The sequence below is a fragment of the Struthio camelus genome, chromosome Z, assembly GCF_040807025.1.
Source record: "Struthio camelus isolate bStrCam1 chromosome Z, bStrCam1.hap1, whole genome shotgun sequence".
Lineage (NCBI taxonomy): Eukaryota > Metazoa > Chordata > Aves > Struthioniformes > Struthionidae > Struthio > Struthio camelus.
Window position 1 is genome coordinate 36,708,846 of NC_090982.1, and position 15,396 is coordinate 36,724,241.

Genomic DNA, 15,396 nt, shown 5'->3' on the forward strand with positions numbered 1-15,396 from the left:
GGTGTCTCTAGCTGGCTCCTTCCGGCACCCATGTTAGCTAGCTGTTTTCAGCTTGATACAATCTGAGCAAATTCAAATGGCTTTTATTCCAAAACTGACACTATGGTAAGCTAAATCCTAGCCCTCAAGTACCCAACTCCCACCTCATGCTGGCATTTCAAGTCAGAAAACACTGGCTTACCAGAGCTTATATAACGTGAACCTCAGCTGATGCAAAAGGTTTGCACTCACGTTCACCCTTGGTGCCAGGAAAGGTGGTTACCGGCACCATTAGGTTTTAGAGGGTTGGCAGGAATATGTTAAGAGTTGAGAGACCACCTCAGTGGTCACAGCCCTGACAACCCAGTACTAAGTGAAACGACATCTGACCAAATAGAGTATGACTGAACCTGGCTTCCACAAGTTAGCACGTGCGAGTGAGGTAGCAACAGCAGTTTTCCTTCCTGGTACCACGAGACAGATTATTTTTCTTATGCATCCAGCAGAGAACAACAGAAATTGACACCACTTAGATGAAAAAAAGGAGGCAAGGAGTAGAAGTACCTGGGAACATGGATCTTGCAACATCTGAAATCAGATGGGGAGGACAAATTCACCTTCAGCTGGGTATAGACGAAACGGGCCTTACACAATCACTTCAGAAATACGGTTAAATGGAACAGATAAACAAACACAAGCCAGAAGTAACAGCAATAGTGACTTGATCCCAGAACCTTTGTAGCTCAGATACGGCAGCTGAAGCCAATTTACAGTGATAAAACGGCCTGCGTTTTGTGGCAATAACTGTTCTTCCACAATCCCCAGACAAACCAAGGAAAGTCACTCTTGAACTGAAATAGAAACATCATCTGTGACGTGTTCTAACAGTTAATACACTTTTAATCATATTTCTTTTTAAATGTGTGGCTTCCTTGTCCTGCATAGGACTGCTCCATACGCGACTTAAATTGATAGCGTCCACAACTGATGTCACACTGGTCTGACTAACAATCAGTGGATCATCACACTTCAGTTCTCAATGTTTTCTCAAGCAGGTAAGTACTGGTTAAACCATGCAGTATTGTAATTATGCAGCAGCAACATTATAATTATAGTAGTAACAATGATACAGGGACAGTTCACGTTTAAAAAAGGAATGGTAAAGAAAGATCAGTAATTAATCAAATAGTAAGTACAGCGCAACATATAGTACCTATCTTGTTCCTTCATCTGAGCAGAACGTGCAATCGCAATCCATAATAACTCAGTAGAAGTGATTCTAAATACCATCAATTAGAGGTATCTAATGGATATTTTAAATTAACTGGTTAAACAGAAATACCTTCTCTTTCTCTCTATACAAAGAATACTCTTAAGAGATAAACACGAAAATTGACCCTTGGTGTATACTACAAAATGAAGATTAAAAGCTAAAGGCCAGATCTGCAACAGAATTCAGCATCCCTGAACTCTTTTTTTTGTAGAATTGACAACAGCTGCTGAGCATTGAGTATTTAGTGAAGTCTTACAACAAAAGTTTTACTTTCAATTGTAAAATACTATTTTTTTTAATACAATTATAAAAGCAAAGGAAAAAATTCAGGTAATTAGTTACATCCAATTCTTAGACTATCTTACTAAGGGTGGAATTTAAATTCATAGTGCCTACAGTACTTAAAACACATGCAATAAATATAGCTACCGCGAAATATTTTTTTTTCCAACAAAAATACAAAATTTATACTGCTTATGACTAAGTTCCACTGAAGAGAAGCAGAGGAGATAGTCCAGGTTATGAACCCATGCCCTGACTCCTGCCCTTCGCTGATGCATGCAGGCCATGATGACGTTGTACAGGATGGATTTAACGGCTCAGGCTGGTGCAAGCCTGAGGTTCTTGGAGCTCTAGAGTCAGCAATGCCTCTTCTGTCTCTTCTCCTCTATACTTTCATTTTATGTTTTGATAACTTAAACAGAGCTTTATCTAAATTAAACAACCGTCTTCTCTTTACCCATTACCTGGTTATAACCTTTAACATTTATAACCTCAAGAATGCTCCATCAATAGAGACTAGAATCTTGGTGGTTATAACACATTTACCTTGATATTCAACAATTTTAGAAGATTCATTAGAGATTGCCTAAAAAGACCCACAGTTTAATAGACAAAGTAGACATCTAGCTAAACAAAAACATTATTCTTAACTCTTTGTTCTTTTTTAACCAAAGTTTTCTGCTCATTTGTTTTCTAAAGACCTAGCAAAACATTATGAATCTTGTGCTACGCTAGCTCTGGAGGTGAGCTGAAGGCAAACAAATTGGCTAAACTCTCATGCACTTAAGCAAATATTTCCAAAGAACCCCTCTCAAATATAGACTAAAAATGGTCTTCAGAAGCCAAAGCGAGGTCTCTAGAGTCACATGAAGAGAGACAGCCTTGGCATGCCATTAATCCAGTTCTTTCTCTTCTTCCTGAGCATACCTCATTAGTTCTGTCCCAGACACAGTAATTTAATTAAATCTGTAGTGCCAGTCAACAATAGTGGGCTTGGGTGGAAAAAGGGATTTTAACAGAATTAAAGAAGAATTAACCAAAAGCACGTCAGAGGGGACATTAGCTAAAGAGGAACTCAGGTTCCTGCAGGGGAGGGAAGAGCAGCGTTCAGTTGCCACAAAGAAATCCTTCTGGATGGGCCAAAGTTTGGCTGTGTGGCTCAGGTTTATCACCTTAACAGCAGCAGGAGACATTGTACAGACTCCAGGGAAAGGGTCTTTTATTTCTGGCCACCAGAAATAAAAGATACAGGAGCAGGCTGCGGGACAGGGAACTGTGGTTGAAGATATACATATAATTGGAAATATTTGTGCAATGGCTGGGAATATTCCCAGCTTAGGACAAAAGAAGTAGAGGTTGCAGATCTGGAAGGCCACATCTCTTATTTACGAATCCCCATCTGGTAGGTTACAGGGATGACTCATGCTTACAACACTGGATGCTGAACATCTTCAGCTTTTAAAATATGCCTATATATACACACAAAGTTGCAGCTTTGCAACTCTGAGATGCGGAAGAGTTCGTATAGACCTTTATCCCTACAAGGCAGATAAGAAGGGAGGGGAGAACTATCACCCGCACCTATTTCTCAGAAGTTTCCTGCTCTCTCCTGTTTCCCCTCAAGCAATGAAAGACTCTCCAATGTCTACTGTTTTCCTTCCCTTGCTTTTGCTGTTTCCCAGATTAAATTAAAAAAAGATGAGGGAAAGGCAATTTTTTTTTTTTAAGTAAAAGTAAAAGGCACCCAAAATACACTAGCTCCCCAAGAGAGCAACCGTCTCACAATAAACCTGGACATTTACCAGTTGAAGAGTCACAAATTTTGTTTCTGGCCTTTTTCTTTTTTCTTTTTTTTTTCCCACAGATGTTCCACACAACACTAAATTGGGGCTAGAAAGAGGGGGAGGCAGAGAATGAACTTTGGTGCATTATGGAATTTTTAAAGGCATTTCCTTCTTTCTAAGAGCCAAAAGCTGTGATCACTTAAGTCTTTGCTTTTTTAAAATACATGTTCATTTTGTAGCTTTTGCCAAACTAAATGAATCCAGCCTTTGAAAACCTTTTAAAAAAATTGTAATTTTTCTCAGTCAGACTTTGTTTGACTTTTTTCCAAGAATGTCAACAAAAATTTATATAAATTTCTTCCTTTACCATGAATTCCCCTTAATTATTCAGATGTATGCCACACAGCAGAATGTTAGCATTACAAAGTTGCAGATGTTAAACTTTCAGACATAAATACATTTATTTTACTCTGTAATTAGGAAAACAGCCCCTCATTTCTTCTGGAGTGGCACTACCCATATTCTGTAATCTTTTTTTTTACAATTTGCCAAAGACATTATCAAGTAACAATCATACAGCTGTTGACATTGAAATTCAAATACTGCTTAGCAGTTTAAAATATTACCAAATTTTATAAAATAGTTTTCAAAACTGCTTTTGTGAGTGTTTTCCTTAATGAATAAATTAAAGTTAACCATGCTCTCAAAGACCATTCCAGTTCTCCAACAAGACAGGTATTTGACATGCCTTACATTTCCTTTATGTAAAGTCCTGAATGTAAGAGTAAAGGATTCAGGAACACGGATTCCCAAATAAAACATTCCTATCCCTCCTGAAGAGCTCTAAAATATTAAACCACTCAGAAGGTGTTAACATACTTCATAAATGATAGCGTAGCTCAGAAGGCCTTTCTATAAGAAAGGGAGAAATTTCACTTTTCCCCATAAAACTATATATCTGCTGAATTATCTAAGCTATAAAAGGTAGAAGGAAAATGAAAAATTCACTTCACAAAAAATGCAAAAGCCATTTGTTTCTAAAGGTCCAAACTAATCCATTTCTGATTTTTTCCATATTTTCCATATCTACATTATACATTGATAACATTCCTCCTGCTCTGCTTCCTCATCTCCAACCCCATGTCTCTTGCACTTCAGAAAAAAAGTCTTGAAAAACGGTAGCCAGTTTTTAACAGCCATAAAGCCAGGCAGGTAAGAAAACACAGAAGTCTGGCACAGAACAACAACTGGGAAAGTATACTGATAAATTGCAGATGATGAGGTTAAAAAGTCTTGCTGGGTAGGGCCCCATGTTTACGCGCACGGTGACGGTGCTCGTCGTAGAAACTAGCGTTAGTAAACCATTAACGGTAGTCGACTGGACTGCAATGTGGCAAAATCAGTCAAATGCGTTACTTTCAAAGGAAAAGAGATCATGCTGCATCTAAGGCCTTCAAAATGACAAAGGTCAAAGTATCAGTAGACCATGCCCATAGACCATTGGGGAGGTTTTCTTCAGGTGAGGATTCCCAGTGCAGATGCCATTTATGTGCAGGATGAGGAGGAAATCGGCTCTAATAGAGGAACGGCATCTCAGAGGCTAAACAGGACACTTTCTTTGGCAAAATCTAACAAAATGTCCCATCTTTTCCAGATAGTTTCTTCGTTCGCTTCAATTTCAAGCCCTTACTGGAATAAAAACGATTGTTTAACCTTTTCTCTTATTCATTCGCTTCATTTGATTATGCTTTAATCTGCTTTTACCAATGTTCGCTGCGTTGAGAAATACAAATTGTGCCCCAGGTTTCCATTCAACAAATGCAGTATTTTGTTTCTTTTACAAGCTCAGATTGTGAAGATTATTTATTTTTTCTTTCTCTGCTACACACCTGATCTGTTTAGTTACTGCATACGCAATAGCAAAAGTCTAAATAAGCAGAAAGGAGGTTTATCCGATTGTGAGTAAACTGAGACTAAGCCATGTCTTTGTGAAGGCCACACAGTCCAGCATCCTGATAAAAACTTTGCATATTCGACATATTCCAGCAAACTCAGGATCTGACCCAAAGGCACCAAAGCCAACGGGGAACTTCCTATTGATTTTGACAGGATTTGCATGAAACCCGAACAGAACAATTTCAACAAACGGAATTAAGTATTTAAAGATAACACATTGCAATTATTAGATGTAAGAAGCAGAAAGAAGAGAGATACAATTTCTATAACACGGAGAATGTTTCAGTTATCGGTAATTCAAAGCAATATGACTACGTTTTATTGATTTTCACAGAGTATCTCGGTACTCTAGATACAAATCCAGACCTGCAAATAGCCTGCAAAACAGGTTATGCAAACCTGTTACTCCACTAACAGTCCACAAGTGTAACCAGCTTATGTTCTACTCTAAATATACCTAGCATGGTAGAAAAATAGTTTCACCTGTAAAGAAGAAAAATACAAGCATTCCCGTTAAATCTAGAAAAAATTAAAATTAAAAAAACTACCAGAGTCTTGGCAATAAGTAGCAGACTAGAATTCCTAACACTACAGAAAATAGTTTATGCCATTTTGTCTAAAAAGGTAATACTTCAAAAATCACAAGAAAAATAAGTAAAGCAAACTTACAGATTAATCATATAGTGAATAAATTGAGTTCCCAAGCTCAGATATTTATAATTAATACTTTAAAAAAAAATCTACTTTCCAGAGCTTTGGAAATGTGAGCAGTAATTCGGGGCATGCTCTGCAAACCAACTCCGTTTGACTACGGCAGAAGGTCCCAGGCTCAAGTCATGACAGAGCTGGACCTGCAAACAAAACTGGGAAACTTTCAAGTCCAACCTTAAGAAAGCTTAACTATACCAAGTCAAATTTTGGGGAGGTGTTATTATAGCTACAGACACAGTTTTGTCTACGGGGCTTCTGTTCTTCCTAAACTCCCACCCGTAATTTTTCCTGCAACACATCAGCCCTGCAAGCACTGTGGCCTCCGCTACAAGGTATCACACATACCATGGGGAATAACAGCAATAATAGAAGCAAGAAGGAAAGTGCCCGCCAGTTACTAGAGCACTCATATTTCTGATCGATCAAACCATACACTCAGATCTCCAAAACAACCCAGTAGATGTACAAGTCTTTAACTTGTGAGGAAATTTGGTAATAGCCCATGGTGTTTTTTTTTTTCCCCCCTCCAGTTAGGATAAAATAAAATAGCCCTCACTCTAAAACCACAGCTTGGACCTCTCTCTCAAAACCTTTCTTGTTAAGTACCTGAAAGTAACTTTGTACTTGCTGGTGATGACAGAGATAGCTGAACAAATGCCAAATACCATTAAAAGTTGTTTCAAAATCTCCAGTCCTCCAGAGATTTCAGGAGGCGTTCTCTAGACACCCAAGGACTCTACAGAGCTGGACTACTGCTCAGGAGAGCACCCCAAAATTTGAGACACTGGCTTAAATAAAACACCAGCAAGCACGCGGGAGATTTTCCCCAAAATCAATGAAAAGAATCCTCAGAACCCAACTGAACAGTGCTAAAAATGGAAGTTTTGTTTACCTTAAAACAGTGGTGCTGCAAAAGAATTGTAATTACACATCATCATATTCGCCACTTTACATTAAAAAAAAAACAGCTCTTGCACAGAGAATAAATTATTATTCATACGGAAAGAGTTAGAAACTTGACAGTCTTTTCTTCTTCTAGATTTGCCAAATTCTGTTTATGCTAAACACAAGCCTTTCAGAAGGAGCAGAGTAGGCGGGGTAAGAAAAAAAAATGAATGATGTGTTCAGATGTTTAAAAGCTATGATGTCAGGGCCCTGCTGCGCAGGAGCCAACACTTGTGTTACAACCGTTAGTTATTCTTGCTAAGAATCAAGCATCACTGGGCAGACAGACAATAGGAATATTTTAAGGCTTTCACATTTTCCTCAGGTTTCCAAACTCAGATAATGCATTGATAGAGGATAGAAACTTAAACGAGACTGGCCTTTTCGATTCTTAGCAAGGTAATGGGTTTTTCAAGGTATATTCCCCTTAGCATCAGCTGTTTGCACGGAAATATTTTGGGGTGCTCACTGGCTGTGCAGCAGCTGTACTTCATCACAGGCTGGTGGGGCAGAGCTCCTTGACAGGGCACAGGGTTACCAAGGGCTGTCATTCACATATGCTGAACCAGAGCAGGAGATCAGTCACTTTCCGAGCCCGTGCCCTGCTCTTTATAAATATTCCCATGTGTTTGCAATTAGTTAGTGGACTACTCTGGCAGCAAAGGTTATTGAAGGCTGTTTTCCAGACAGGCTTTTTTAATTCCTGCACAACTAAGGCTCAATCTTAGCATGTTTAATAACAACACAGCCAAACACTTGGCTCCTGTATATATATATATGCATGTATCAAAACCACCTTAAATGGAATTGTTCATCTGCCTTCCGTTGCAAAAACTGGATGTGCTTTAAATGAAGAGGGCTACAAATTGTGTTGCTTTTAGAAACCTAAGACTAGCAACAGAAACCTTGGAAAGCGCAGAAGATTTTTGAGAAAGCTCGTTTTAGCTGCTGCAGTGTTTAGAGCACGCTGAGCATGGGGAAGGATTCAGCCTCTGCTGATCTGAAATTTAATTGCAGTCATTGTTTAATTAAGGAATTAATTGTTACATGTCTCCTTCCAAAATCTACAAGTGTTTACCACATTAAAAGCATTACCAGTTGCACGAAATATATTCATTCTCTCTTTGGAGGAAACAGGAAATGAAATGCCTTGGTATTTTTTTTTTTTAACTGAAGACTCGATAAAGATGCAGCCCACATATTACTGGAGTAAATCACTGAGGCCTTCTGGCACACAGTGGCACGACTTACCTCACGTACATCAAGATACTACGTTTCAGTGTGTTGTTTTACGTCAGACAGTACCTCAGTTATCAACCTAACTGGCTATGCACCATAATTTCAAGCCGCTTGTTATACGAACAATAGCCAAATAACCATGCCTGGCAAATATCCTGAACCAAACACAGTAGTTAAGGATATCACATTCACAATACGCCACTAGGGAATGTTTTGGATTCAATACTGAGGTCGGACAGAATAAAGATATATAACAGAATTGAGTAACATATCACAAACGACTCTTGCATTTTTCAGTTTCTATTGCTTGCTGAAATTAAAATGTAGTGCTTACTTAAAAATCTTTGGATACAAAAGGTAAAAAAACAAGCGCAGAGTAAAGCTGGGCGGAATCCAGGAAAAAGTTCTTACGGGGTTATTAGTATACCTGTAACTAAAGAGAGGACTTCCTGACACCTTTTATGGTTTGCGCGGCTCACAAACTTACAGTAAAATAAGTACTGAATGCAGGCTCTACAATCTAATCTGATTAGGTGACTCTGACATTCTCCTAATATCGTCCTTTGATAAGCAAGAGTATCCAGTCAAAAAAAGACAAGAGTAAACCTAACTTCTACTGCTGACACATGCCCCTATCTCTTCCCCAAGTCATGCTATGGCTACAGTCTGCCTCTTCGTTGCATTACAGAGGAAGGCAACTGAGTCAACATCAAGCATCAGCTGCACAGTCAAGAGTCGCAGCAGTTAACATGTGTGATTTTCTTTGTGACAAGAACAATTAAATATACATTAGAATTTGTTAAGGAAATTGGAGGGAATTTAAGATATACCAAACTAGGAGAAACAGTCTTGTTGGAACTATCAAAGTCAGAACAAAATCAATACATTTACCCTTCCTCCTCCTGCGTGAAAGCCAGACTCACTAACATGTAGTCATAAAGAGGATAAAGCTAATCATTCTTACTGAACCATCCACAAATGCGCGTTCGAAAAAAGATCAGAAGAGAATATAGTCAAAAGGGTTGACTCTACCAAAAGCTTTCACATTGAGTTACAATCAGTGGGATTATTCAGGTGACTAAGTGCAACTCGTGTTAAGAACTGTAGAATTAGGCCTCATGTTAAGAAAATGTCAGGATTAGCAAACACACAAGAGGGATGAGAAATGGGTTGGACAAAAGCGAGGAATATAAAATTACGCAGTCTCCGGGAATGGGAACATATCGTGTTGGTAGTTAAACATAACATAGTTTAAAGAGAAAATTATTAGATGATTCTCAAATTCCATAGCTGCACACAAACCATAACCAAATTACATTCAAATCATATCTTCATATTATATATTTAATACAGATGGGTCAAAATGCAAGCCTAACATCTAGACCTCTTTGGCGTCTGGAAGGAAATGGGAGTCCAATCCAAAAACCAAATGCAATCTATTTTTTCCAGAACTGAGTCAGATACAGACGTAATCTTACAAGGTAATTTGATTTCATGATAATTTTACCATTTGGGAATGAAATGGTCTGATAGCAGCTTCCAGGAATTCAGCATAATTAAAGCCAGGCCCAATCAGAGCTAGGATTTGAGCTTGAACTCAAACTAAAGGTGAAATTTAATTCAGATTCACCCTTCAAGTTCATCTCTAATATTTCTACTATTAAAAACATGAGAGGAACAAATGGGAACAGAAGTACAGGCTATCAAGGGAATTTGTATTATTTTATAGTATTTTACCATTGCAAATGCCTTGATTACATACATAACCAAGGAAAACAAAACAGCACGAGAATGAGATCCTCACACAGACTGCTTGGCGAGATCAGTCATAATCTATCAGTTATTTACAGCCCTAGAGTACCAGAAGGGATCAGTAACTGTATTGTACAGGGTGTAAAAATCTGTATCACTGGTTCAGTACAAGGGCAATGCTTTGTAGTATCCATGCTATCATAAAAAATAATAAAGCTACAGATCTTTTCATCGTCATCCAGGAAATTAGATGAAAATTCTTGCCTTTAAATTTTTCCATCACCACCATCTCTGTTTACTTGAGAAGGTTCCCTTTATAAGCAGATAGTGTAGCTTAACATTTTTATAACACACTGGCCTCTGATGTCAACAGCTTTCCAGAGTTTATAAGCTTAAAACCTCACTGGCATCCAGCACAGTATCTCAGCTACAGTTGCTTGCAATCTGAAGGAACCAGCAAGCAGATAAAGTAATGAGCATGACCAGTAATGTGATGGTGCAGAGCATATCTGCATCTATTTTGAATTTCTCATCCAAAATTCAGCTGTGGTCTTCAACAGCATTTGCCACCTATGATTCATAGTTGCTAAGAAACGTAAATACATAACAGATCGCTCATTCATCTCTCTCCCAGGACTGAATCACTGCAGACAGTATGTTTTCTATATTAAAGCAGCCTAGCTTTACAGGTTCCAAGTAACGGGATGTCTTTTGAGAAAGTATTCCTGACAGTGACAAAACCTTCCGATTGTAAAATACATTACGTTGATAGCGAAAAATAAATGCACTACCTTAAGTTTACTATTGTTCCTCATTATTTTACTACATACCACAATACACCGCTTACTACCAGAAGTGCTTACGCCATGCAAATGTTTCTGCGCTTATACCTTCCCATGCAATCATCATCTCATAACGTTCACATCTAGCCGTTTCTCCTCGTGCATACATATACACAGGGTTGGATCATTTCTGTTGCTCCTCTCTGAAATCCTTACAATTCATTAATACCTCTTCAGTAATGATAAATTCATATCCTCAATAAATAAATAAATAAATAAAATCAGATATTTCCCCACCTCACCAAAAAGAAAAAGGATCATTTCACACAAAACACTACTTCTGCGCAGTGCATTTGCCAGTCCAGCCCTTCTCGAGCATCTTCAGAGACCTCTCTTTCAGAAGCTATGCTGACTTAAACAGTCCTCCTCTCCTCCGTCCTGAGCTGGCTGCTGTGCAAAATGGCACAGCCAAAAAAGGATAAGGTCATGAAATTATATGTGAGGGACATCTTATTAGAGAGTGCCTGGAAGGGCCCTCCCGCTTCTCCTGGCCCCGGAGCCCTGCACTGTGATGAAGTGTAAAGAAACAGTAATTGGTGCAAATGAGATATGGACCAAATCAGGTGAGAGGTTCTATTTTTATTCCGTATTCCAAATAAAGCCATGTTTATCTGCAAATGCAGGAGAAGGCAGTGTATTCTCTGCACCGGTGAAGTTAGCGTAAGATTTTCTCCCCTTCCTCTTCATGGAACATTTTTCTGTCACTTCGGCTGTGCGTAGGTAAGCAGGATCACTGATATGGTAACTCTGAAAAATCCCTCACTTGAAAAAAGAGGTTCTTTATTTAAAACCACATCTTTTAATAACTACGATCTTCAAAACAAAACAAAAACTTGAGAAAAAAAGAAAAGCTTTCTCACTGATTCATTAAAATATGTATATGTTTATGTTAATTGAGATTCAGAAATGTCTATGGATCACATGGGATACAATTATCTTTTCAAGATTATCTTTTCAAGTGATGAGACTGAAAATCATACTGTTCATACTGATCATACTGTTTTTATTAACTGTGTTCTGAGAACCTACAGACCTTTACTTGTGTGTTATCCTTGTAAGTTTAAAAATGTAACCCCCTCAAAACCACAAAATATAAATTTGTTGTTGGAAGGGGATGCGACTTACATGCCTTTTCTTCTGAGATGTCCTAGGTTGCCATTCCCCCTTCCTACTCCAGGCCCTCCTCGGACGGGAAAGGCAGCTGTCCTGTTCATACTGTCCACCTCAAGTCTCTTGACCCCATATACTGTACTTGTCTCTTCCTTCTCTAGCCACCACGTTCTCCCTTTACGTTACCCTTTTCTAATCTCTTCCTGCTTTCCTCACTACTCTCTGCAATACATTCTTCTAGCTTCTCATGGTTTCTTGACTACGGCATCTTACGACGTGTATTTCTCCTCACAGCCTGCGGTACGTTCTCAGTAGTCTCCTGATCCAGGATAATGCTTACGGGCTGCTTTGTGGCCCTAATTCATGCAGTAATTGGACACAGTCTGCCCTTCACACCTTTCCTCAGAAAATGGAACCAAAATGTTAAAATACTTCTTAGTGGAAAATTGAGTATTTTTCACTCCATAATATACAAGTTAGTAACTGCATTGCTAATTAACGTCATTAAGACCTATTTTGCATCATTTTAATGCTATTTTCTTTTGCCTGTAGACAGATGCAAATATTTAAAATAATAATAGGAAAATTAGAAAGCAACTTGAATTATAATTTTCCAATACTGTTATTTGTAAAAGCAAAATAATATATGATTCCAATGTCTCTGTGACTTGACCGTATTGTGACTGTGTTTGCTTTCACATGGAATAATCAAACAAGCAACCATTCTGAAGTATGTCATCTATGTTAGAGATCAGAGAATTAAATTATTTTCTCTTTCAGAGAGTGAAAATTTCCTCTCTCTAGATCCTCAAAACATTTTGCACTAACTGAAACAATCATCTTCAGAGTTAATTCAAGCACAGCACACAGAAACAGCTTACCCTCAAGGTAATGAAGGCATGAAATATATTCTCGCCCATCCAAAGATGAAAGAATATTATGGAAAGAGCTTTGTGATTATTTAGTACAAAGCAGACTATGTCATAAAAACTTGCCTGTGCCTGTTGCAAAACCTTGGGTATGTTATGCACCATGGACATAATGCCGTCCAGATGAATCAGCCAGTACCGATCTAGTGTATCGTATTGCTGCCAATTTTGCATTAAATAAATGGCTGCACAGGCTTCATTGCTGGCGCAGCAAAGGCAGCTTTACCGTCTTCTTTTGTGCTCCCTCTTGTATGATTTGATAATATAAAGAAAACTTCTTTTGATACCTTAAGAAAACATTTAAGATCTCATTCTGTGTGGCTTCTTCCCAAAGCATCACACTTCCGTAGGGCAACGTTTGCCTTACTACAATTAGTGAAAATTCAATTTGAAATTGTGGGTTGACGGGTTTACCTACACTCTGGGCATTTTCCTTCCTGTCTTTAAAGGACAGGGGAAAAGAAAAATAGCAGCTCAAAAATCAGCAAGCAGTTTGAGCTGTCGAAACAATAACGGCAGGGTGTCATAGCGCAACAAAACCATTTTTATGATCAAATCGATTCTGGTGGTCATTACTGCTTCCCCGCCCTTTCTGATCAGGAGGAACTGCAGACAGGCCCTACAATAAATAACCCTTCCTATACCAATTTGTAACTGATGCTACAGGAAGGAGAGTTACCTCTATGAGAGTGCCTCTGATTTGGATTTACCTTAGCTATTTTCAGGATGTCAGTCACCAGTAGCTAGGTGCAATATAAAGATAAGCAGAACTAGAGGTTAAGCTCCACTTGAATATCTGGGGAAACAGCCTTCTGTGAGTAAGCCTGGCAGGACTAATCAGATGACTTTTGCATTAAGCAACAGCGAAAAGGTTAAGGGATGCATATGTAACTTCTGCATATAATACAAAAGAGAAGATAAATTAGGTAAACAATAGTACAGCAATAGATAAATATCAATAAGCAGAGGACGGAAAGCAAGGAGAAAGTTCTAATATGAACAGGAAAAGTAATCGGATATGTGAAACAAGTAATTGACAGGACTGTGCCTTATATGGCTAGGATTTAGGGTGCGATGAATTAGAAAAAAAAAACATGATCCAGACGCTTCTAGGCCACTATTTCAGTAATGTCCAAGGCTTTGCAATAGATTTTTAAAGGAAATAATAATTAATATGCAGGTGAATTTCGAACAACAACAAATTACAACAATCTGTAACAATTCTATCACACTCACCTGATAGCCTTCTTTAACATCAGCATTGATTTTCTAGACAGTACAAACACAGACTTCTAGCCGAGCTCAAGCAAAGCATTTGATGTATGGAAATCTATGAGGAGTGTCAGACTAATGATGTGGTATAACAAGAGCAAGCTAAAAAAGAGATGGTGACAAGAAATACTGACAAGAAGAGCATAAGACTGACAGGAGATCCCAGGTGCCACAAGGATTGCTTATTGGACCAACCTTGCTTAGTATTTTCACTGATAATGCTGAAACAGATATCAGAAGTTGGATACTGAAATCCCTTTAACCACAAGGCAGTGTGTAGACACTGTACAATACCTAAGAAGGATGACTAGCCTATCTTTCAGAACAACCTCGAGCCCTGAATCAGTAAAATGGAATGAAGCACTATTAAAAAGCAGGAGATCATGGAGTTTAGGGACTGACAAAATTCCATAGTACACCGGGAGCTCATCAGTTAGCTGAGATGAAGATGGGTCTGAATGCGCTAATCAAACACTAGTGTGAAATAGGAAAATGTAATCCTAAAACATATCAGGTTAGGCATTGTAACAATAAAGAACAACTAACCGTATAATGCCTTATCTAGAACCTTGATTTAACTTCTGATTGCATACATTAAAGAAAGAAATTGAAAATGGGATGGATGCAGAAAAAGGAATTGAGAGACAATATTCATAGAAGACGTGGAAATAAAAAATTACCCTGTTCCACGCAACAAAAAAACCTGAGAGAATACGTGTCTGCTGTCCATGGAAAGTTTGAGGAAAGCAAACCAGGGATGAAAGATAACTGCACAAAAGTAAATACATAGAAACTAGCAGTGGGTAAATTTATATGCTCAGAACTGAAGATTCCTCGCTGTTAGAGCAATCAAGTTCTGGAACAGCCTTTCCAATGGGAGTAGCAGAGGCAAGAAAATACTAGCTGCTTCTCATGTGGAGCTTGATAAGTTTAAGGAAGGAGCTGTATGGCACAGTGCCTCCAACAGCAGAAAACTGCTCAGGGATGCAGGAGGTTCCTTATAGTCCTAGGAAGCCTGCTCTTTCCCTCTTGGGTTCAATAGCTCATAAAGAACTTGGACTTCCACTCTTTCCCTTCCAGCTGATCCCTGTTGCAACTTATTGGCTGTGAAAACAGAGTCCCTGAGACAGTACCGAATAAGACCACCAAGAGCCACAAAGATTAACGCCACAATGAGGAGGAAATAAGAAGCCAGCAATGTGCTTCACACTTCATCCTGCAGATGTGGACTGAAGCAAGCAGGATACACCGCAGATGAGTCCTGCCTGACTGAGAAGGTCACAGGCATGTCACCCTAGCCGCAGGGTTTTGGTTCGTCCAAG

The 15,396-nt window shown here is 38.7% G+C and overlaps 1 protein-coding gene across 4 annotated transcripts in view; it reads right to left on the bottom strand.

Moving 5' to 3' along the window:
• The window catches only part of LOC104150279 (tyrosine-protein kinase transmembrane receptor ROR2), a 151,910-nt gene that overhangs the window by 73,728 nt on the left and 62,786 nt on the right, over nucleotides 1-15,396 (bottom strand). The window lies entirely within an intron of this gene.